This window comes from Manis pentadactyla, chromosome 1 (genome assembly GCF_030020395.1).
Source record: "Manis pentadactyla isolate mManPen7 chromosome 1, mManPen7.hap1, whole genome shotgun sequence".
Taxonomy (NCBI): Eukaryota; Metazoa; Chordata; class Mammalia; order Pholidota; family Manidae; genus Manis; species Manis pentadactyla.
In genome coordinates, this window is record NC_080019.1 from 67,387,834 (window position 1) to 67,413,823 (window position 25,990).

At 36.7% G+C, this 25,990-nt stretch overlaps 1 protein-coding gene across 2 annotated transcripts in view; it reads right to left on the minus strand.

Moving 5' to 3' along the window:
- The window catches only part of NCK1 (NCK adaptor protein 1), a 106,720-nt gene that overhangs the window by 32,022 nt on the left and 48,708 nt on the right, over positions 1–25,990 (minus strand). Inside the window, exon 2 of one of the 2 annotated variants that reach the window (XM_036877257.2) lies at positions 11,075–11,134. The exons of the other annotated variant lie outside the window; for it this stretch is intronic. The gene's annotated coding sequence lies outside the window, so the exon portion shown is untranslated. The remainder of the gene's footprint in view (positions 1–11,074; positions 11,135–25,990) is intronic. 2 annotated transcript variants of the gene reach the window in all.

Genomic DNA, 25,990 nt, shown 5'->3' on the forward strand with positions numbered 1-25,990 from the left:
CACACTGGGGGAGGAAGTAATCAAACAGACCACGGAAATACACAGAACCCCCAACAGAAAGGATCCAAGAAGGGCAACACCAAGACACATAATAATTAAAATGGCAAAGATCAAGGACAAGGAAAGAGTGTTAAAGGCAGCTAGAGAGAAAAAGGTCACCTATAAAGGGAAACCCATCAGGCTAACGTCAGATTTCTCAACAGAAACCCTACAAGCCAGAAGAGAATGGCATGATATATTTAATACAATGAAACAGAAGGGCCTTGAACCAAGGATACTGTATCCAGCACGACTATCATTCAAATATGACGGTGGGATTAAACAATTCCCAGACAAACAAAAGCAGAGGGAATTTGCTTTCCACAAACCACCTCTACAGAACATCTTACAGGGACTGCTCTAGATGGGAGCACTCCTAGAAGGAGCACAGCACAAAACACCCAACATATGAAGAATCGAGGAGGAGGAACAAGAAGGGAGAGAAGAAAAGAATCTCCAGACAGTGTATATAACAGCTCAATAAGCGAGCTAAGTTAGGCAGTAAGATACTAAAGAGGCTAACCTTGAACCTTTGGTAACCACGAATTTAAAGCCTGCAATGGCAATAAGTACATATCTTTCAATAGTCACCCTAAATGTTAATGGGTTGAATGCACCAATCAAAAGACACAGAGTAACAGAATGGATAAAAAAGCAAGACCCATCTATATGCTGCTTACAAGAAACTCACCTCAAACCCAAAGACATGTACAGACTAAAAGTCAAGGGATGGAAAAACATATTTCAAGCAAACAACAGTGAGAAGAAAGCAGGGGTTGCAGTACTAATATCAGACAAAATAGACTTCAAAACAAAGAAAGTAACAAGAGATAAAGAAGGACACTACATAATGATAAAGGGCTCAGTCAAACAAGAGGATATAACCATTCTAAATATATATGCACCCAACACAGGAGCACCAGCATATGTGAAACAAATACTAACAGAACTAAAGGGGGATATAGACTGCAATGCATTCATTCTAGGAGACTTCAACACACCACTCACCCCAAAGGATAGATCCACTGGGCAGAAAATAAGTAAGGACACGGAAGCACTGAACAACACAGTAGAGCAGATGGACCTAATAGACATCTATAGAACTCTACATCCAAAAGCAACAGTATATACATTCTTCTCAAGTGCACATGGAACATTCTCCACAATAGACCACATACTAGGCCACAAAAAGAGCCTCAGAAAATTCCAAAAGATTGAAATCCTACCAACCAACTTTTCAGACCACAAAGGCATAAAACTAGAAATAAACTGTACAAAGAAAGCAAAGAGGCTCACGAACACATGGAGGCTTAACAACACGCTCCTAAATAATCAATGGATCAATGACCAAATCAAAATGGAGATCCAGCAATATATGGAAACAAATGACAACAACAACACTAAGCCCCAACTTCTGTGGGACACAGCAAAAGCAGTCTTAAGAGGAAAGTATATAGCAATCCAAGCATATTTAAAAAAGGAAGAGCAATCCCAAATGAATGGTCTAATGTCACAATTATCGAAATTGGAAAAAGAAGAACAGATGAGGCCTAAGGTCAGCAGAAGGAGGGACATAATAAAGATCAGAGAAGAAATAAATAAAATTGAGAAGAATAAAACAATAGCAAAAATCAATGAAACCAAGAGCTGGTTCTTCGAGAAAATAAACAAAATAGATAAGCCTCTAGCCAGACTTATTAAGAAGAAAAGAGAGTCAACACAAATCAACAGTATCAGAAACGAGAAAGGAAAAATCACGACGGACCCCACGGAAATGCAAAGAATTATTGGAGAATACTATGAAAACCTATATGCTAACAAGCTGGGAAACCTAGGAGAAATGGACAACTTCCTAGAAAAATATAACCTTCCAAGATTGACCCAGGAAGAAACAGAAAATCTAAACAGACCAATTACCAGCAATGAAATTGAAGAGGTAATCAAAAAACTACCAAAGAACAAAACCCCCGGGCCAGATGGATTTACCTCGGAATTTTATCAGACATACAGGGAAGACATAATACCCATTCTCCTTAAAGTCTTCCAAAAAATAGAGGAGGAGGGGATACTCCCAAACTCATTCTATGAAGCTAACATCACCCTAATACCAAAACCAGGCAAAGACCCCACCAAAAAAGAAAACTACAGACCAATATCCCTGATGAACGTAGATGCAAAAATACTCAACAAAATATTAGCAAACCGAATTCAAAAATACATCAAAAGGATCATACACCATGACCAAGTGGGATTCATCCCAGGGATGCAAGGATGGTACAACATTCGAAAGTCCATCAACATCATCCACCACATCAACAAAAAGAAAGACAAAAACCACATGATCATCTCCATAGATGCTGAAAAAGCATTTGACAAAGTTCAACATCCATTCATGTTAAAAACTCTCAGCAAAATGGGAATAGAGGGCAAGTACCTCAACATAATAAAGGCCATCTATGATAAACCCACAGCCAACATTATATTGAACAGCGAGAAGCTGAAAGCATTTCCTCTGAGATCGGGAACTAGACAGGGATGCCCACTCTCTCCACTGTTATTTAACATAGTACTGGAGGTCCTAGCCACGGCAATCAGACAAAATAAAGAAATACAAGGAATCCAGATTGGTAAAGAAGAAGTTAAACTGTCACTATTTGCAGATGACATGATACTGTACATAAAAAACCCTAAAGACTCCACCCCAAAACTACTAGAACTGATATCGGAATACAGCAAAGTTGCAGGATACAAAATCAACACACAGAAATCTGTGGCTTTCCTATATACTAACAATGAACCAACAGAGAGAGAAATCACGAAAACAACTCCATTCACAATTGCATCAAAAAAAATAAAATACCTAGGAATAAACCTAACCAAAGAAGTGAAAGACTTATACTCTGAAAACTACAAGTCACTCTTAAGAGAAATTAAAGGGGACACTAACAGATGGAAACTCATCCCATGCTCATGGCTAGGAAGAATCAATATCGTCAAAATGGCCATCCTGCCCAAAGCAATATACAGATTTGATGCAATCCCTATGAAACTACCAGCAACATTCTTCAATGAACTGGAACAAATAATTCAAAAATTCATATGGAAACACCAAAGACCCCGAATAGCCAAAGCAATCCTGAGAAAGAAGAATAAAGTAGGGGGGATCTCACTCCCCAACTTCAAGCTCTACTATAAAGCCATAGTAATCAAGACAATTTGGTACTGGCACAAGAGCAGAGCCACAGACCAATGGAACAGACTAGAGAATCCAGACATTAACCCAGACATATATGGTCAATTAATATTTGATAAAGGAGCCATGGACATACAATGGCGAAATGACAGTCTCTTCAACAGGTGGTGCTGGCAAAACTGGACAGCTACATGTAGGAGAATGAAACTGGACCATTGTCTAACCCCATATACAAAAGTAAACTCAAAATGGATCAAAGACCTGAATGTAAGCCATGAAACCATTAAACTCCTGGAAGAAAACATAGGCGAAAACCTCTTAGACATAAACATGAGTGACCTCTTCTTGAACATATCTCCCCGGGCAAGGAAAACAACATCAAAAATGAGTAAGTGGGACTATATTAAGCTGAAAAGCTTCTGTACAGCAAAAGACACCATCAATAGAACAAGAAGGATCCCTACAGTATGGGAGAATATATTTGAAAATGACACATCCGATAAAGGCTTGACGTCCAGAATATATAAGGAGCTCTCACGCCTCAACAAACAAAAAACAAATAACCCAATTAAAAAATGGGCAGAGGAACTGAACAGACAGTTCTCCAAAAAAGAAATACAGATGTCCAACAGACACATGAAAAGATGCTCCACATCGCTAATTATCAGAGAAATGCAAATTAAAACTACAATGAGGTATCACCTCACACTAGTAAGGATGGCTGCCATCCAAAAGACAAACAACAACAAATGTTGGCGAGGCTGTGGAGAAAGGGGAACCCTCCTACACTGCTGGTGGGAATGTAAGTTAGTTCAACCATTGTGGAAAGCAGTATGGAGGTACATCAAAATGCTTAAAACAGACTTACCATTTGACCCAGGAATTCCACTCCTAGGAATTTACCCTAAGAATGCAGCAATCAAGTTTGAGAAAGACAGATGCACCCCTATGTTTATTGCAGCACTATTTACAATAGCCAAGAATTGGAAGCAACCTAAATGTCCATCAATAGATGAATGGATAAAGAAGATGTGGTACATATACACAATGGAATACTACTCAGCTATAAGAAAAGGGCAAATCCAATCACTTGCAGCAACATGGATGGAGCTGGAGGGTATTATGCTCAGTGAAACAAGCCAAGCGGAGAAAGAGAAATACCAAATGATTTCACTTATCTGTGGAATATAAGAACAAAGGAACAAAACAGCAGCAGAATCACAGAACTCAAGAATGGACTAACAGGTACCAAAGGGAAAGGGACTGGGGAGGATGGGTGGGTAGGGAGGGATAAGGGGGGGAGAAGTAGGGGGGTATTAAGATTAACATGCATGGGGGGGTAGGAGAAAAGGGAGGGCTGTACAACACAGAGAAGGCAAGTAGTGATTCTACAACATTTTGCTATGCTGATGGACAGTGACTGTAAAGGGGTTTATAGGGGAGACCTGGTATAGGGGAGAGCCTAGTAAACATAATATTCGTCATGTAAGTGTAGATTAGTGATAGCAAAAAAAAAAAAAAAAAAAAAAAAAGGGCAGTTCCTGTGTGGTAACCTCCAACGAGTTCTACACAAGGGTATAAAGGGCATATAAAAGTGTAGGCAAAGGGTCTGTTTGTGTTTATACAGAGGATCAAAGCCTAATTGGGCTACCCCGAAAATGAACTAAGATACGATATGAAAAAGAACTTCCAACATCTGCACCCTCTGGAAGACTCATGCCAGAAGATGATCATCAAAAAACCCCAACAAAGATCCATGCACTGCTCCAGCTGTAGATGCACTCATCCCACCAGTTCCTGGACTTGCCATGGGAATGAGGAAGGAGATATCTAAGCTGGCCTGTGCATACAGTAAAACAACAAAATTGGACTGGATCTATACTGTTGGAACTCAACCAAGAATTTGGAGAAGTGCAAATTGTAGCGCTCCAAAGTCTTACAACTACAAACTATTTATTGTTAAAAGAACATATGGCATGTGAACAGTCCCCAGGAATGGGTTGTTTTAATTTGTCTGATTTCTCTCAGACTGTTCAAGTTCATTTGGACAATATCCACCATATCATAGATAAGTTTTCACAAATGCCTAAGGTGCCTAACTGGTTTTCTTGGTTTCACTGCAGATGGCTGGTAATTACAGATATGCTTTGGTTATGTAACTATACTCCTATTATGTTAATGTGTGTGTGCAATTTAAGTAGTAGCTTAAAACCTATACATGCTGAAGTTACTCTACAAGAAGATATATCAAAGAAATAATCAATCTTCCCATGTTTTCTTCCGCCTGCTACTTCTATAGCTTTTCTTCTTCCTTCCTAATTACAACCCTTAAATAGAATTCGTGCCTCATATCAAATTTACCGAGTATCATAATTCTTCCAAGTGGTAAAGATACCTCAAGACAAATGCTGGGCATAGAAGCCACAGGGCATAAATATGCAAAGAAGTAAAAAGCTAACTTTTTCAAACAATAAGGCTTCTCTCTCACTTACCAACTTCACATTTCCCTGTATGGCCCCGGAAGATGACTGGTTAGCCAGAGACGGGTAAGATTCCTCAAGGGAGGAACAACCTAAGACAGGCACAGTCGCAGGGGGGCCATCAGGTGAGAAATTGGGGATCAACAGAGGTGAGGCTTAGAACCTCACCCCCCCTGTCCTGAGAGAAATCTTCTGCATACGTGGATGTTTTATTGCCCTGGTCTAGCTTGGATTAACACATAGTCTACAGGCACACACCTGATCATCTACATGTGCTCTCTTACAACACTAAACTATGTTTTCTACCTTTATCTTGTATCTACCTACCACTTCAGCATTTTATTAAAAATAATAATAATAAAGAGAGAAACGTGGTATCCACATATAAATCAAGTATAAAAACCAAATGAGTATTCATATTTGAACCGACTGTTTATAGTTCATAATGCATGAGCAAAACCGAAAGTTTCTGTGATGACTGCCCTTGTACTGTTCACTATGTAACTTATTCATTATGTAAGAATTTGTTCTACATGTAAAAACTTGTTTGTTATGCCTCAGAAGATTGGAGACTGACAAAAATTAGGCTTGGGGTGGAATAATGATTGTGCATTGAGCATTGACTCCCCTATACAGAATTTTATTGTCGTTAACAACCATTTGATCAATAAATATGAGAGATGCCCTCACAAAACAAAAAAAAAAAAAAAAAAAAGGACAGACTTCCAATGGTAAAATAAATTAGTAACCGGGATGTAATGTATAGCATAAGGAATATAGTCAAGATATTGTAACAGCCTGGTAGGGTGATAGCTGGAACCTAGAATTATGTATATAAATGTTCTACCACTGTGTTGTACACTTGAAACTCATGTAATGTAATACTGTGTGTCAACTACCCTTCAATAAAAAATAATTATTAAAAATAAAAAAAAATAAAAAAAAATAAAAAAAAAGTAAAATAAATAAAATAAATAAATAAATAAATAAACACGAGACTACAATACAACCCAGCAATTGTAGTCCTAGGCATTCATTTCAGATAAATGAAGACTTACGTTCACACAAAAGCATTTATGTTTATAGCAACTCTATCTGTAAAAACCAAAAACTGTAAATTATATAGATGTCCTTCAACAGGTGAATAGTTAAGCTAGGATACATCCATACCATGGAATATTATTCAACAAAAATGAAAAATTATGATTGATACATGCAATAACTTGGGAATTATGCCAAGTGAAAAAGCCAATTCCAAGGGTTACACACTGACAATTCCATTTACATGTGAAATCCTTGAAGTGACAAAATTATAGAAATGGTGAACAGATCGATGGTTCGTAGGGTTATGGACGGGTGGCATTGGGAGGAAGTAGGTTTGGTTATAAAAGGCAACATTAAGGGATTCTTGTGGAAATGGAAATGTTCTGTGTCTTGACTATCAATACTAAAATCCTGGTTGTTATACTGTAGTATACTTCTGCCAGATGTTACCACCAGGGGAAACTGGAAAAAGGATACACTGGATTTTTCAGTAAATTGTAGGATTTTGTGTAACTATCTGGGTTTATAATTATCTTAAAATCAAAGTTTCATTTAAAATAAATTAATTAAAGATTAAAAAGCAAAACAAAGAATACAAAAATAATATTTTCATGTTCTTGATGCAGGTAAGTCTTTTATCACCATGACTCCAGTGTTAGCAACTATAAAAAGAAAAATTTTACATTTTTATACAGCAAAGGACATTAGCACCCACTGCTGCCATAACAAATTACCACAAACTCAGTGATTTAAAAACACAAATTTATTATCTTACAGTTCTGGAGGTCAGAAGTGTGAAATGAGTCTTACAGACTAAAATCAAAGTGTCAGCAGAGTTGTGTTCATTCTGGAGACTGCAGAGGAAAATCCACTCCTTGCCAATTCCAGCTTCTAGAAGCTGCCTGCATTTCTTAGCTCATGACTGCATCACTCTGACCTTTACTTTGATTGCCACTGTCTGTTCTCACTTTAACTAACACTTCTGCCTCCTTCCCATATGTACCCTTATAATCTACACTGGATTGCACATAAGACTAATTCAAAATAAAGTCTCTTTAACTATGTAAAATAACAGTTTCACAGGTTCTGGAAATTAGGACCTGTACACCTGTGGAAAGCCATTATTCTAACTATCACCAACATCAACAAAATTAAGAGTCTAATAAGAAGGGAGGAAATATCTGTAATATGCTCAAGTGTTAATGATGCTATACAATAAAAGCTCAAACGAAAGATGAAAAATAAGTTTTAAAATTGGCAAAGAACAATTATGGAAGAGAAAGTAAAAATGATCAAAAAGTCCTGTAAAAGACCCTGGATGTCCTTATCATTAAGGAAATGAAAACTAAAACCAAAGTACTATTCTTTACCTATTGCATGACAAAAAAAAACAGCAATATTATCTAGTGCTCCCCAGAATGTACAAAATGAGCATTCTACTACATTACAGGCATAATTAAAAACAGATATAAAGCTTTACATTTTTTAATTCTGGGAATTCTCAACACATATAAAGGTGAATAGCACAGTGAACCCCACATTTATTACCCAACCTTAATTATCAGTATTCTGCCTGTGGTTCATCTGCCCCCCAATTTTTGGTGGTGGAGCTGGAAAACAATGATTTCAGCTGTTAAGAGTATTAACATATAACCCACAGCCCATATAAATTAACAATGAAGCAAGGGCTCTTTATCTTCTTTTTGCTATGGGCCCTTTCTTCCTTTTGGCAGCCTGGTAAAACCTATAACCCTTATTCAGAATTAAAATAGCAAATGCATAAAAACATGTAAGACTGCATATAAAATCAGTATACAGAAATTCAGTTATCAAATACGAAAAAAAAATTTGTGCTGTCTGTCAAAAACTTAAGGGCTTCCTATTAAAGTTAAGAGCATCTGCAACAATTCTTTCATTTTATCTAATACTAATGTTCAATTTTTGTGAGTGAATTAATTTTTTTAAGAGTCTTTTACAGTAGGTTTGTCTGAACCAGGATCCAAACTAAGTTTGTTCACTGCACTCTGGTTAGTTATGTTCTAAGTCTCCTTAATCTCTACAGTTCTCTTTCCCTACTATTTATGTGTCATTTATTTGTTGAAGAGCCTGGCTTCATTGGTCCTTCAGTAACTTCCCACACAGCGGATCGGACTCAGGTGAGGGTGTTCCTTTACCTCCCCATCTCCTGTAAATTAACAATCCCATCTAGAGGCTTTACTTTTTCTTTTTCTCTCTCCCCCAACCAGATTCTTCTGTTGTTCTTGCAAGAATATATCACAGGAATTCTTGTGTATTACTTATTGCCATGAAACAGGAGGCACACTATGTCTGGCTGCCCCATTTTCAGTGATACTAAGATTGAATGGTGGATTGAGTATCAAACTGATTCACCAATTATCAAGTTCCCCATCAAACCTTCACCTAATGGGTTTTTATCAGCCACTGATGATCACTGCCTTGATCTTTTACTTCTAAAATGGTGATCTGCTAGTTTTACCTACTTTTGGAAACTGTAACTGACTAGAAAGAAAAACGTTGTCTCCTTAACTATCTGACTACTCTAACAGCAGATCCTACAAGACAGAACATATGCTTCCCTACAGTTAAGGACACAATTGGATGGATTATACAGCTAAATTCATTTTCTGGACATCACATTTTCCTTTCTTGAATTTAACTTTATCTTGTAATTATATAAAACATTTACTATCAAAATTTAAACTATCAAACAAGGTACAGAGCAGTCTGTTTCCACACTCACCTCTCTTTTCTCTCTCTCCCCCAAGAGAATAACCATTTTTTATTTGTTTTGGTTTATTCTTCTGTTTCTTTTTGAATATATAAGGAACATGTAAATTGGAAATAATAAATTTCATGTCCTCCCACAACAAAACATGTACACATACAGAGATGAGGCACACTATATATACTGTCTGAACCTTGTTTTTATAGTTCAATAAATCCTGAAGATCATTCCAGAACAGTATATGAGAGTTCTTTCCTAATATTACTACTACTTCTAACTACTGCACAGAACTTCATCATTATAGAAATATCACAGTTTCCTCAACTAAACCATAATGACAGATGAGTTTTTTCTAGTCTTCTTGTATTAAATAGTGCTGTAATGAATAGTCTCATATATGTCATTTTGTTTTTGTCAGTGTATACTTTGGGTAAGAGTCACTGAAGAATGCTGAGTTGAAGATTTATACATTTTTGTGAAATATTACCAAATTTGCTATCCATAGCTCCATGAATTCTCAACAATAGAGGAGTGACTATTTCCACACAGCCTTGCCAACAAACTATAGATTTTAGCCAGTTGGATAAATGGTATTTCAGAGCAGTTTTTACCATATTTTTTTATTATTGTGAGATTAATACCTTTTCCCAAATTTAAGGACATTTGCATTTGTTTTTCTGTGTGGAATACTCATTCCTATCTTTTGCCCATTTTCCTAAGGTATGGCTTTTTTTTTTTCAATGTTTAGCTCTTTATATAGTAGGAATATTTGCCCTTTGCCTTTAATTGCAAATTTTTTCAGTTTGCCATTTGTCTTCTTTACTTGGTTGTTGTATTTTTTGGTCAAAATATTAAACACACATTTCTTTGAATCAGTAATCTCTATACTACAGGAAAAAATTATACCCAAAGTCATGTGTATAGTAAGAATGTGTGGTGCAGCACTTCTAGTAATAGTGAAAAACTGGGAATGAAATGTACATTGACAGTGTCTAAATTTTAAGTACTGATGCAGTAAATGTCCAAGAAATATTGGGTAAAAAAATGCAAATTCCAAAGCTATGTGCATATGATTTTATTTTGAAAAACATATCCTGTGTTTGTCTCTGCATTAAAAAGTTCTAGGAAGACATACATCAAACTGTAAACAGTGGGAGCTTCAGCGGTAAGATTGGTAAGACTTTCAGTCCCTACTCCACAGATACGTGTGCTTTGAATATTTTAAAAGATACATATTATTTAATTTTTAAAAAACACATATTATAAAGAGAAAACCAGCTCAAAGCTGGCTAAAAGGAACTGGCATCCAGAACACAAAGCAGGGGTGAGGAAACATGGGGTAGGTCTGAGGGGAAAAAGAAATGTGAGAGAAGCAGGTATAAAATTAAATCTGCGTTATAGTATAATCACAATTAGAAACAATTAAAAGGAAAAAAACACTTATAACCCAACTTTGTTTTGACATCCATTTTTTCAGTTAAGTATCAGATAAAAAAGCTAACTTGAATTTAGAGCCCAGATAGAAACAAGGTATCTTTAAACACAAGAAATAGAGTGAAATGACATACTTACTCTACAAGAGGGACAGCAATTGAGGACGACTGAGAAAATGTTTCCCATCTTATGCTTATTCTGGAAAGACAGGCAGAAACATCTTAACTATTTTGACAGCCATTCCTTTCTTGCTCTCTTTAGTCAAATTTAGTTCAAATTATATAAATATGAAATGAAGTGACTCCACTGTACTTTGACCCAGCCCAGAGGCCTGGCTGGTACAGGCTGTCATTTAATATTCTATATTCCCCTACAAAAGCTTCAGTTCCATGTTTCCAACTACAGTCATATCTGCACTTGGATGTCCTGATGCCTGCTCTTGCTTTCAAGAATGAGATTCCTGTCCTTTCTGTCTCTGTGTCCTTGTACCTGGCACCTGACCCCAGAAGCCTTACCAGCCAGTGTCCAATTCCTGCCTTGACATCAAGTGCTGGATTTCCTTTATAGAATCTGATCTGCCTATTTTGATCCCACTGACTTCCTGCCCTGCTCTGATTATATGAACTATCATGGACCTTGGACTTGACACTAATTCCAGTTTAAAGTACTCTCATCCTGCTTGTCTTTTCTTCCTGGGCTTATTTCCTGATCTGTTTGTTTTTCATATCCACCTCCAATCTCATTCCCAAACTGGACCTAGTACACACTTGATAATACTCCTAGACTTTCCTGATCTGATTAGGACCAAGAATAAAACAAGTTGGACTTAAAGAGCTCAGTCATTTCAGTATGTCTCTAAGGACAATACAGACTTTACTGTTCTGTGGATCTTCATAAATGATACCACTTTGTATTGTGGGAAAGGGATCAGCATATTCAGTTGAAGAACACCTATTGATTTAAGATCAGAGGCTTACACACCCTTACAAAGGCTAGGAGTTGTTAAAAATATTTAACTCTCTCCCAGGGAATGTTTAATGAGTGTTAATAATTCAAGTACTACCCTAGCATTTTCCTCACAATAATCCTTTCAAGTATTATAGTCAATTTACAAAGTATTATACAGACACTAAGAATTTGAATGGCTTTTAAACCTTGGGAGGTAAGTGGTAGAAACAGTGAAATGGGAATCAAATGCATTATTTTCACTTTATCAGAGTTCATGTATTTTTGATACCATGCTTGGCTCTTAAAGAGCAGAAAAGGTGGTTGCATGTCATAAATGCAGAGAAACCAATTACCTACTAAACCAGCGAATCTCAAAACTCCTTTACACTCTTAAAGACCAAAGACCCAAAAATCTTTTGTTTGTATTGGTTAGGTCTATTAATTATTTACCATATTGGGAATTAAAAATGAGGAAAATGTTAGGATTTTTAAAATTCAATGAAATGCAATCATATTTAATCCAATAAGTTTTAACATAACACATTTTCACAAAAATTGTATTTTCCAGAACAAAAACATTCATGGAAAGAGAGGCATTATTTTGCAGATTTGCAAATCTTTTTAATATCTGACTTAAGAGTAGACAGGTGGATTCTCATATCTGTTTCTGCACTTAACGTACTGCAACATATTGTTCTGACTGAAAAGAAAACTTGGGACTCATACAGACATGTAGCTGGAAAAAGGAAGAGAACTTTAAGAGTCTTTTCAAGATAATCATGGATATTCTTTCTTGGTACTACACCTAAAGTTGACAAGCAGTAGAGTTCCTTAAAGACTAGTTTCTAATGTGGAATCTTAACCTTTATCAATGAACTTTCCCATACTGTTATATTAAAATTCATTGGCCTAAGTATTTTTAATTTCAAGGAAGATGGGTGTAAGCCTACTACAAACTCTCTCTCCAACTGATTACTACTAAAATCTCCAGAAAAAAATAAAAAGAATCAGCTACCTGAAGTCTCTGAAAAGTAAACATTATCAGGCAGATTGGGGAGGGCAATCAATCTGAAAAAAGACCAATACAATAGATTTCCTTTTGGTTATTCCTGCATGCTTTACTTTCAGGCTTTGACTCAAATGCAGGCAGAGTAGAAAATTGTATAACAGGTTCAGTCAGGAAAACTCAAGACAGAGCTCATCTGGCTGAAAGACAGGGGGAAAAGGCTCTTGAAAAAAGTGTGGGTTAAATCCCGGTCCCAAGACCAGCCATGCTGTGGATCTGCACTGCTGCCAGAATGGTGTAGACAGCCCATACATTAAGACTCCCAGAGAAAACCTATTCCTCTGGATTGAAGAAAGCAGAAAAATGGATCAGGTGATACAAAGAATTTGGGGTAAACATGCATTTTCTCTCACCACTTCACGCTGAAGGCAGGCAAACAACATCAAAGACTGAAACTCATAATAAGAGAACCCAATCCAGGAAAAAGGGTTACTGGGAGCTGGAGAATATTCTCATGAGAAAATAGTTGGAGAAGGTAATCAATAACAAAGACTCTCTCCTTAACCAAACTCTAGTCAGGTTCCTCTGAGCCCTCTTCTTGACTGGGCCCCAATCTTGGCCTAAAAACCTCTCAGCATAAATGATTGTGTCCACCCTCTCACAGTAAGAGACTTGAAAAAACACTAACATGGTTTCATGTTTCAAATAGCTTAAGGCTGGCTGTATCCCCTAGGATGACAACTCCAGCACCCCGCATAAGTTCCTGCTTGAGAAAGTTCAATGACACTATGAGAATTTAATATTTATTCCAGCCAAAACTTGCTGATAGGCAGATAGGCCCCTCACCCTCCACCCCCACCCTTAGAGCAGTTACTTAAGAGAGCATGAAATTATAAATACTGTCTCTGCCCTTTTGAGAAACTTCTACCACCTAGAACTGTCTTCTCAAGGACTTGAGAGCCACTTCTTTAAAATGTAAACACTCAAGGATATAATTCTCATTCTTACTCTCCAACTTTGGTGGACATCTTGCTCTAATTTGTACTACTGTCTCTTGTCAAAAATGTAAGAGAAGTTTGTTTCTCCTCTGGATAAGTAACAATTTCAAACACAGGCGGCCTAGCCACACAGTGCCTTTCCCTTAGCATACCCTAGCTTTTAAAAAGTTTCCTGCCTTTTATTTTGGTGAATGAATTCAGTTCAACATTGGACTCTTTTCTTTACTGTAGTATTTGTTAAATAAAATCTATCCACACCATTTTAACTAGTGTCTAGCTTTTAATCTTTCACATCTATAGTTAGAGTTATGAGCCAACAGAAGTACTGGGCTCCCAAGTTGGGCATGCATAGAATATCCAAAGCAGTATTACAAAGGCACTGAGAACCAAAGTACAAAATAAACACCATCCAAGTCCTAATCCATCCCTGATTGGTGCAGATGGAAGACAGACTCAAACCGTACAGAAAATGAAACTGATACCAGAACTACTGCCCATGATAAAACTTGGTATGAACCTAGTAAGATTGATGCTGCTAAAACAGTAAAATCAACATTCTCCAAAGGATTTTAGATTTTTAATAGGATCCAAAGTCTTACAACATAATATTCAAAATGTTCAATATACAATCCAAAATTATCTAACATACCAAGAAGTAGGAAAACCTGGCCAGCAAGAATTCGAAGAAAAAGACAACCAACAGATGCTAACCAAGAAATGATGCAGATGTTGGAATTATCCAAAACCTTAATGCTTTAAGATTTTACCGATAATTCATGAGGTAAACCTGAAACAACTGTCCAGATAAACCTGATCTGAGATTTAAATAAGATCAAGTGGAAATTTTAGAACTAAAACCCACAATATGCAACATAAAACTTCATTGGAGAGGCTGAATAGTAGAATCAGGATGATGGGATGTATTAATTTCCTATGACTGTGGCAACAAATTACCACAAACTAGGTGTTTTAAAATAACAGAAACTTATTCTGTTATAGATCTGAAGGTTTCTATCAAGGACTCAATAAAGAAGTCTAAAGTCAACTGTTGACAAGGCTTTATTACATCTGAAGGCTCCAGAGAAGAATTTGCACTTTGTGTCTTTCAGCTTTTGGTGGATGTCAGTCAGGAAGCTCTAAAACTCTTGCCTCTGTGGTTACATTGCCTCCTCCTTTTATATTAAATCTCCCTCTGCCTCACACTTGTAAGGACAGTTGTCACTGGATTTAGAGCTCGTCAGATAACCCAGGCATAAACTCCACCTCTCATAATCCTTAATTAAATCATACCTTTTGCCACATAAGGTAATCACAAATTCCAAGAATGGACATAGCTTTTTGGAGGCTGCCACTCAACATATTATAATAGAGGAAAGGAAGACTGTGAACCTGAAGACAGATCAATAAAAATTACTGAATCTGAGAAACAGACAGGGGAAAATATAATCTGAAAAAGAGCAGGGCTTTAGGGACCAGTGAGACAGTGTCAAAATAGCTATTAAGCACATCTTTGGAGTCCCAAAAAAGATACTGTAGCAGAAAAAATACTTTAAGAAATAATGATTGAAATTTTCCAAAAATATATCTATGTTTAGAAAGACATAAATCTACAGATTCAAGAAACTAAGCAAATCCCAGATAGGATAAATTCAGACCATATCCAGGCACATCATAATCTAAGTGCTAAAAACCAGATAAAAATCTTGAAGCCAGCAGAGAAAAACAAAATTATATTCAGGGGGCAGTGGTTCTCAATGGAAGATTATTTCACACCCAAAGGGATATTTGACAATGTCTGGAGTCATTTTTGATTATCACAGCTGGGAGGATGGGGGCCAGGGAGGGTGCTACCAGGTAGAGGCCAAGTATACAGCTGAACATTTTACAATATACCAGACAGCCCACCACAATAAGGAATTATCCAGTCCAATGTGCTAAGGTTTGGAAACCATGATATAGAGCGTATTTTCAAATGACTAAGGATTTCTCATTCAGAAACCATGAACCACATCTTTAATATGCTGAAAGAAAAAAATCAACAACCCAGAATTCTATTTTCAGTGAAAATATCCTTCAGGAATGAAATGAAATAAAAATATTCTCAGATGAAGAAAAACTAAGCTGTTTTGTTGCCAGCAGACTGCCTCTAAAAGAAATGCAAAGGAAGTTCTTAAGGCTGAAAGAAAAATGGTATCAGAAGGACACAAGAAACTTCAGGAATGAAGGAAAAGTAATAAAAATGATAGTAGCTGGGTGAATAAATATAATAAGGTTATCATGAGGGTTTCAACTTATGTAATTCATATGACAATTATTATATCAACTGATGAGGGCAATGGAACCTATGTGGTTATAAGGCTTTATGTACCATTAGAAGTGGTAAAATGTAAACTCTAGACATACATATGAAAAATCATATATATATAGTACAGTATAATCTTTAGAGCAATCACAAAAAAAAACCAGGACAAAGTGATATAGTAAAAAACCAGTAAATACAACTAAAATGGATACTAAAAAAAAAAAAAATCCTCAAATAATCCAAAAAGACAGGAAAAGGAAAATAAAAGAAACATAACAATAAAGCTCAAACATATCAATGATTACATTAAATAAGTGGTTTAAACAGACTAATTAGAAGACAGAGAAATTGTCAGATTAAATTAACAAACAAGACCCACTGCGTTCAGAAACCCATTTCAAACATAATAGTATACATTGACTTGTATAACTTAGAAAGATCATGCAAACACTAATCAAAAGAAAACTGGAGTGACTACATTAATATCTGACAAAGTAAATTTCAGAACAAGGAAAATTACTGGATATAAAGACACAAGATAATGAGGAAAAGGTCAATTCATCAAGACAACAATCCTAAATGTATTTATGTGCTTAACAGAGGGAAATTAGTAAATATTTTGAACTGAATAAAAATGAAAACACATTAAAAACCTGTTGGATGTGGCTAAAGCTGTGCTTACAAGGAAATTTACTACATTAAAATGCTATTAATAAAATGTTAGAGAAGAACAAAGGTCCCAAATCAATTATGTAAGCTCCCACCTTAAGAAACTAGGGAAAAAAGAGCACATTAAACCCAAAGAAATAAGGTATAAAGACCAGAAATCAGTGAGACCGAAATAGAATGTAACAGAAAAATCACTGAAACCAAAATATGTTTGAAAAGATCAAGAATGATAACTCTCTAGCAAGAATGACCAAGAAAACAAATTACCAATGTTTGAAATGAGAGAGTATATCATTATAGACCCAAAGACCTTAAAAATATAATAATATACCACTGATATGGCCTGATCCCCTCCCTCCCCCAGCAGTTCATGTTAATCCTAACCCCCATAAAGTGGTGGTATTATGAGACAGGGCCACTGGGAGCTGATTTCATCATAAGGGAGGAGCTCTCACAGATGAGATTAGTGCTCCTGTAGAAGAGATTTCAGTTCCACAGAGCTCCCTAGCCCCTTCCACAGGCCCAAAATGGGGTGACTTCTGTTAAGTCCCACATCAGCAAGCCAAGACTTAACATCTAACGTAACTACAACTTCATCCTCTCCCAGGAATGTAACCTTTAACCAGTCAATCTGGAACTACCTCGTCAGCACCAGTGAGGTAATCCACACATACGCCCTTTCCATCCCACGTAGGAAGGAGATCTTGTCTGAAACGATCCACTCTTTGCTAGAAACTTCCTTCTTCCACTCCCTTCTGCCTATAAAAGCCTTTCATTTTGTAAAGCTCTTCAGAGCTCCTTTATAGCTGCTAGATGGGATGCTGACTGATTCATGAACTGTTGAATAAAGCCAGTAAATAAGATTCTTAAATTTATTCAGTTGAATTTTACTTTTTAACAATGATAAAGGCCATTCTGATGAAGTCTCAGCTGAAAATGAGGAACATGTTACTGGAAACCGGCTGGAGGAGAGGTGATCCTTGTGATAAAATGGCAAAGAGCTTGGCTGAATTGTGCTCATTAGTGTTTTGTGGAAGGTAGAACTTGTGAAGATGAAATTAGGTATCTGGCTAAAGCTGTGTAAGCAAAGTGCTGAAGGTGAGGCTTGGCTTCTCTTGAAAACTTACAGTAAAATGCAAGAACAGAAATAAAGATGGAATTGTTAAGTCAAAAGGGAAGCAGAAATTTAATTTAAATTTAAAAGTTGGAAAATTTTCAGTCTATCCATATTGCAAAAAGTGAGACAGTACACTAAAGGTATGGCTAAGGGACCCTTTGATAAAGAGATTAGTATGAGTGTGAAAATTGGGCTTAATCAGCCATCTCAGGAGGGAATGAAGCAAGTTTGTCAACATTCTTAGATTTTATAGGATGGGCTCATACAGCTGTTTAGCTGCAAATACAAGACAGTCTTAAAGACAAGGGAACAAGGACCCCAAAGGCAACTCAGAGATCATTAAGGCTACCGCCATGGAGGCCAGGCCAGTAAAGCCACTGGTGTGTGATTCCAGCCTGGGGAAAGCGGCCTCAGGCTGTGCCCAGCAAAACCATGGGGCAAAAATATTTAACATCTAATATGTGAATACTTAGTATTTTTACATAAACAAAATATTTGAACAGACACTTCACAAAAGATATAGGTTCTCCCACTATCTCAAAGTAGAGCATTCCTATGAAACCTTTCGTAAGCCCAAAAAACAAGAGTATCCCCCACTTTCCAAAAGTTCAAGTTACACCAATGCACTTTATAAAAGACCTACGTTAGTATCTGTTTTTGCTAACCAAAAGAAATCTGAAGAGGATTTTCACTTTTAAGAAAAAAATCATAACCATACCAATGTAGGTCTGTAGTGGCATAATGCAAACTTTCAGAAAGCGAAGGGTATATACTGTATACGGATGGCATATAAGCACATGAAAAGATCCTCAGTATTATTAGTCATTACAAAAATGCAAATTAAAACCACAAAATGAAACCACTACATGGTTATCACATGGCTTAAAAAAAGAAGGGGGGTAGAGAAGAAACGAAAAAAATAAAGGGAAAGAGGGAGAAAAACAGAAACAGACTGACAGTACGAGGTACCAATGAGGACACAGAGCAAATGGACCTCATACATGGCTTGTGGGAAACAGTACACAACTTAGAGTAACAGTTTGGCAATTTCTTATAAAGTTAAATATACACTTACCATATGATACAGCAATCTCACTGAGCCAGACTTAAAAGGCTACATATGACATTCTGGAAAAGGCAAAACTATACAAAGACCACACCAGTGGTTTTCACTGGTTAGTGATGCGGGGAGAGTTCTATAAAGGATGATGGAATTTTTTTTTCTTGAGAAGGGGTTAAGGACTGTTCTGTATTTAGACTGTGGTAATGATTACATAACTCTAAAGTATGTGTCAAATCTCATTCTTACTTCAAAAAGTGTGTATCCTACTACATGTAAACTAAAATAAATACATAGCATAAAACATTCATTAGTTTTATAGTTTAAATGGACTTATTTTCCAAAATCATATCATCACACAATATAATGTCACTTGAGTTTTGCAGATCTTCCAAATGCTTACATCTCATTATAAAGTATCACTACATTTCATGCAGCCTCTGGAAACTGCAGAGTGAATATGATATTAACACTCAGTATAGTGAAAATGGTTTTGGCCTTATAGACTCCCTAGAAAGGTCCAATTCTTTAGAGAACTGCTAAATATGGAAGCAACATCTGGCCAAACACCTAAAAACCTGTTCTTCCCTAACCTATTTACAAATTCATTAGGTGTATCTACATATTAGTGACACTAAGTCAGCAAATCGTTTTATCAACCATATTGTGTATGATATGTAAACTGTAAGGAAGGGCACTATATACTATATATATGTCATAGTAAGTTCGACCACTGTTGGCAAGCCAGTTGTCAGATTCTGAGGAAAAAAGTAAGGAACCAGCTAGTGATAGAAAAAACTTCTAAAGAGAAATATATCATGCTAACACAAATGCAATTTTAAAATCTGCTGCACTTTAACACATAACTTGACAATTTCCTGTTTCTGATAAAAATCAGCAGAGTGATAATACCCAAGTGACTAACTCCGGAAGTTTGGTTGGGCTACTGATGTTTCAGTAAACAATGAAAGGGGGGAAAAATCTCCAAATAACTAACTTCAGAATGCTATAAGTAATACAAAAAATTAAGGCAATACTTAAGATGATTTTATTCTGTTCAACGTTTTAAACTCTATTACCTTGTCAAGTAACTTTAACTGTTAAAACACTCTTACTATTGAAACATGGATAAGAATCCCACCATGAGGGAAATAAAAAATGACAGGCTAGTTAGAAATAAAAATTATTCAAAATAAAGGCTTTTGGCACAAGAACAGACACACAGATCAATGGAACAGAATAGAGAGCCCAGAGATAAACCCAAGCATATATGGTCAATTAATATACGATAAAGGAGCCATGGATATACAATGGGGAAATGACAGCCTCTTCAACAGCTGGTCTTGGCAAAACTGGACAGCTACATGTAAGAGAATGAAACTGGATTACTGTCTAACTCCATATACAAAAGTAAACTCAAAATGGATCAAAGACCTAAATATAAGACATGAAACCATAAAACTCTTAGAAGAAAACACAGATAGGCAAAACTGTCTTGAATATAAACATAAGCAACTTTTTTCTGAACACATCTGCTTGGGCAAGGGAAACAAAAGCAAAAATGAACAAATAGGACTACATAAAACTAAAAACTTTCTGTACAGCAAAGGACATCATCAGCAGAACAAAAAGGCATCCTACAGTAGAAAGAGAATATATTCATAAATGAAAAAATCTGACAAGGGGTTAACATCCAAAATATATAAAGAGCTTGCACGCTTCAACACCCAAAAAGCAAATAACCCGATTAAAAAATGGGTGGCGGATCTGAACAGACACTTCTCCGAAGAAATTCAGATGGCCAACAGGCACATGAAATGATGCTCCTCATCGCTAATTATCAAGGAAATGCAAATTGAAACCACAATGAGCTATCACTTCACACCAGTTAGAATGGCCAACATCCAAAAAACAAGGAACAACAAATGCTGACAAGGATGAAGAGAAAAGGGAAACCCTCCTACACTGCTGATGGAAATGTAAACTAGTTCAACCACTGTGAAAAGCAATATGGAGGTTCCTCAAAAACTAAAAATAGAAATACCATTTGACCCAGGAATTCCACTCCTAGGAATTTACCCAAAGGAAACAAGAGCTGATTCAAAAAGACATATGCACCCCTATGTTTATTGCAGCACAATTTACAATAGCCAATAAATGGAAGCAACCTAAGTGTCCATCAGTAGATGAATGGATAAAGATGTGGTACATATATACAATGGAATATTATTCAGCCATAAAAAGAAAACAAATCCTACCATTTGCAACAACATGGATGGAGCTAGAGGGTATTATGCTCAGTGAAATAAGCCAGGCAGAGAAAGACAAGTACAAAATGATTTCCCCCATTTGTGGAATATAACGATGAAGAAAAACTGAAGGAACAGAATAGCAGCAGACTCAGACTCCAAGAAGGGACTAGGGGTTACCAAAGGGAAAGGGTAGGGAATGGGGGGAGGGATGGGGAGGGTGGCCGGGGAGGGAGGGAGAAGGGGATTGAGGGTATTATGACTGGTATACATGGTGGGGGAGGGGGTCACGAGGATACAGTGTAGCACAGAGAAGACAAGTAGTGACTCATCTTACTATGCTGATGGACAGTGACTTCAATGGGGTATGGGGGGAACTACTGATAATATGAGTGAATGTAGTAACCACATTGTTTTTCACGTGAAACCATCCTAAGAGTGTATGTATATCAGTGATACCTTAATAAAAAAGAAAAATTTAAGAAACCAAAAAATTAAAATATAAATATCTTATCTTCCCCATCTAATTACTAAACCTATTTTTTCCAATGTATAAATAGCCTTTACTCTCAAAGTCAATTAATTAATTAATTAAAATCAAAGCTTTTATTTATTTTTTAAGAATAAGTAAAAAAAAATGCCATCACAGCCTATCCACTTTCAGAATTATCACTGTGAAAAAATTCCCAGTATGAGAAAATACAAAACAACAACAAAGGCAAAAAATCCCATGCATACCAAAATTCATTCATTTACTCATTCAACAAATGTTTGTTGTTATTACAGAGCAGGAGGAAACTGAGGTAAGGCCTGAGGGTAAACAAAGGCATATCAAGCAAAAACTTCTAGTCTTAAAAAATACAGACTATAATTCTACTTCTTCACCAACTTATATAATTAGTGCCTCATACACACAAGGTGTTTCCTTACATGATTTTGTCAGCTACCACAAAATTTTACTCATTGCTCTCTCTCAATTACAATAAACTATACCATGACCACATTAAGAACATTGCCACCATTCTAAAATCTGAATATAACATTTTATATAAAGAAGCCATTATATGGTACCACTAAATATAATTGTATATAATTACATACCATAATACACAGTATGAACCAATAATATATAGTGTGTATATATATATATATATTTATAACAATAGGTATAGAAAGAACAATCTTGATAATACTGCTAAGTTATGAGCAGTTATAGCACAAACCACCAACTATGAAAAAAGTATAGCATAATGAAGAATTTAATGTCATAATTAATACAGATGTAAACACATTATTCTAATCCTTATTGTACTACATGGCAATTAAACATAAATGGGTTGGTAGTTGACTATAACCGTATTTTTTAAATTGTGGCAAAAGACATATTATGGGCTGAATTCCACATGCCCACCAATCTCCACTAAACTTCTGGACCTTAGAACAGGATTATAGCTGGAAATAGTCTTTAAGGAGGAAATTAAAAAATGAGGTCACTGGAGTTGGCCCTCATCCAGGATGACTGGCGTCATAACAAGAAACAATTAGGAAACAGACACACAGTGGAAAGACCAAATGAAGACACTTGGAGACGACCGTGTACAACCAACCCAAGGAGAAATGCGTCAGAAGAAACCAACCTGGCTGACAACCTGACCTCAGACCCTAGATCGTTCCAGAATTTTGAGACAATAAATCTTTGTTATTTAAGCCACCCAGTCTGTGATACTTTGCTATGGCAGCCAAGTCTGCTGCACTTTGTTATGGCAGTCCTAGTGAACTAATACACAAAATTTATCATCAAACCATTTTTAAGTGAACAGTTCACTGGCACTAAGTACATTCTCAATGTTGTGCAGCCATTATTATCATCCATTTCCAGGACAATTTTTATCTTGCAAAACTGAAACTCACCCATGAAACACTCCCCTATATAAACCAACTGCCAATTAAACATGAGAAGAATAAAGTCATTTTCAAACATGTACTCCCCCCAAATTTAATTCCAATGTGTCCTTACTCAGAAAACAACTGGAAGACATGCACCAGGAAAACAAGGAGTAAAGCAAGAAAAAGGAAGACATACGATTTAGGAAACAGGCGAACTAATGAAGAAAGGAAAAGGCAATTTCCATGATGCCAGCAAAAGTAAGCTTAACTCTGAAGCAGATCTACAGCAGTCCAAATTGGAGCAGGGTTCCAGGATAAAAAGAAAAAAAACCTGACAGATTATCTGACAGATATGACCATGTAAAAAATTATACAAATGAGAATTTTATAGAACTGCTGGAGAATGTCGGACAGCTTAGCTATAAGTTCAAAGAAAACTTTAAATGAGAACCTTATAAATTTCAATAAAAAATAAGTTACACATGAAATTTAATCACAGAAGGTGGGTGAGCTATAAATAACACATACATCGCTGTATGGTCATAACAACAAAAACACTGAATAGCAAATATATAATTTTATCAACAGAACAGGAGCCAAGAAAGACAGCTTAAGATAAATGAAGACATTTATTTTAACAGAAAATCAGCAGATGTCTAAATTTAATGAACCAAAAGATAAGAGACATGTGTTTTATCAAAGAAATAAATTAACATAGTTTAAAATGTCAAATAGTGCTAAAAGGCCTACAAATTTAAAAGTCCTTTGCTCTTGTCTCCCATTTTCCTCCCCCTTCCCTTAAGAGTTAATCATGTTCAACTCTTTTAGCTCTTTATTCTTGTTTCTTCTGTTATTTTCAGGAACAGCTAAAAAAATGGAAAGTAATTACTTCTGGAGGGCAAGAGAGTGGAAAAAAGAGGGGGAGAGCAAAGAAGTCCTATTTTTCTAATAGGCCTCTTAGCACTATTTGATATTTTAAACTATGCTGATATATGACTTCAATAACTTAAAAATTAGTTCAGAAAACTGCAGCGATCCCTTTTTAAAAAGTCAAAAATTAAGTAAATAAAAATAGCTGACTTTTAAGCTATACCAGTACCCTTTCTCTTTCTTTTTCTAATATTATCTTAACTTCCTTCTGAGAAACTACCCTCTCCAAACCCACCTCCCACCATCCGATTCTATTTCAACATCCTAAAGATTAGATTCCATTTGGGGGACCAATCTAATATACATCACTCCTCAAACATAATCATTCCTCAATCTAGATTTTTCATTTGATAAACCAAAATTACCTTTCTGTTAACACAAATAGGGTCAATATATAAGACAGTAATAGGCACATGAACTGAAAAAAAGAATTACCAAATTTAAAGTAGGGAAGAACTGTGGGAAAAGATGGGAGTATAGAAGGCAAGGTAGAAACCTCCTCCCATACACACCATGGAGCAACTATAGCAGATACAAATGACCCTAAAAACAACCTAAAGACTGCAAAACAATCTATAACTAGTAAAGAAGAATAGACCCCATAGAGAATGGTAAAATGGCAGAGTTGCTATTGAGCAGGACCCAAACCCTTCCAAACCCCAGCCCACAAGGGTGTGAGAGAGGAAGGACCAGGGAGGACATGTGTGCTCAGGAATCTGCACACCTGGCCCTGGAGATCTGCTCTGGGAACGCATTGCACTGGCCTTTGATGATTAATGGGGATGGACACCAGGGAGATTTGGAGCACTCTGGGAGGGTGGACTCCTGTTGTTTGTGGAGGATCGCATACTACAACGGTCCCACTGAGACCCCAAAAAAAGGCAGCAGTTTGAAAGATTTGGCAGCAGAAGGAAGTGGGCCAGACGTGTGGGGACTGAAGGTAGCTCTCTGTAGAGGAGAAAGGGCAGGTGGATGACACTTCCCCAACCCTCCCACAGCTTAACTGGTCAGAGCTTGCAGGAGCCAGCCCCAAAAGCTCCATCCACCTTGCTGGTGGCTCAGCCCCACTGGCACTTCATTTTACACCCACCATGCTCACCCCACTGACCCAGCCGCACTGCCACTGCTGCCTGGCAGGCTGGGGATGGCCCTGCCCACAACGATTCCGGCAGAAGCACTGCAGCATGGCTCACAAAGGGCCCCCAGAAGGAGATCAGCCATTGCTGGCAGACAGGTAGAAAGGTGGTCCCAAGCACCGCCCACAAACAGCAACTGTGGCCAAAGGAGAACCAGGCACTGGTGAGCAGAGAGTCTTAGGCTTTTGGGCACCACAACATGTCTTCTTCATAAAGCCATTACTCTCAAGACCAGGAAGCATAGCAGATCTGTCTAATACAAAAGAAACACAGAAGCCCTGACAAAATGAGAAGGTAGCGGAATATGTTCCAAAGAAAAAGAATAGGATAAGACACCAGAAAAAGGGCTAAATGAAACAGAGATTACCAATCTGCTAGATAATATGTTGAAGGAACAGTCGTACAGATGCTCAATGACCTGCAGAAAAGAACTGATGACCTCAGTGAGAACTGCAACAAAGAGAAGATCTGAAAAAGAGCCACTCAGAGCTGAAGAATACAGTAATTGAAATGAAAAATACAAAGGAGGGAATGAATACAGATTGCTGCAAGTAGAGTCAATCAATGAAATGGAAACCAGAGAATAGGAAAACAATGAAGCTAAGGAACAGAGAGAAAAAAATTTCTAGAAATAAAAGAATGCTATAAGAGCTGTGTGACAGCTCCAAATGAAACAATATTCTCATAACAGGGGTTCCAGAAGGAGAAGAGAGAGAAAAAGGGACAGAAAGTCTCTTTAAAGAAATTAATTG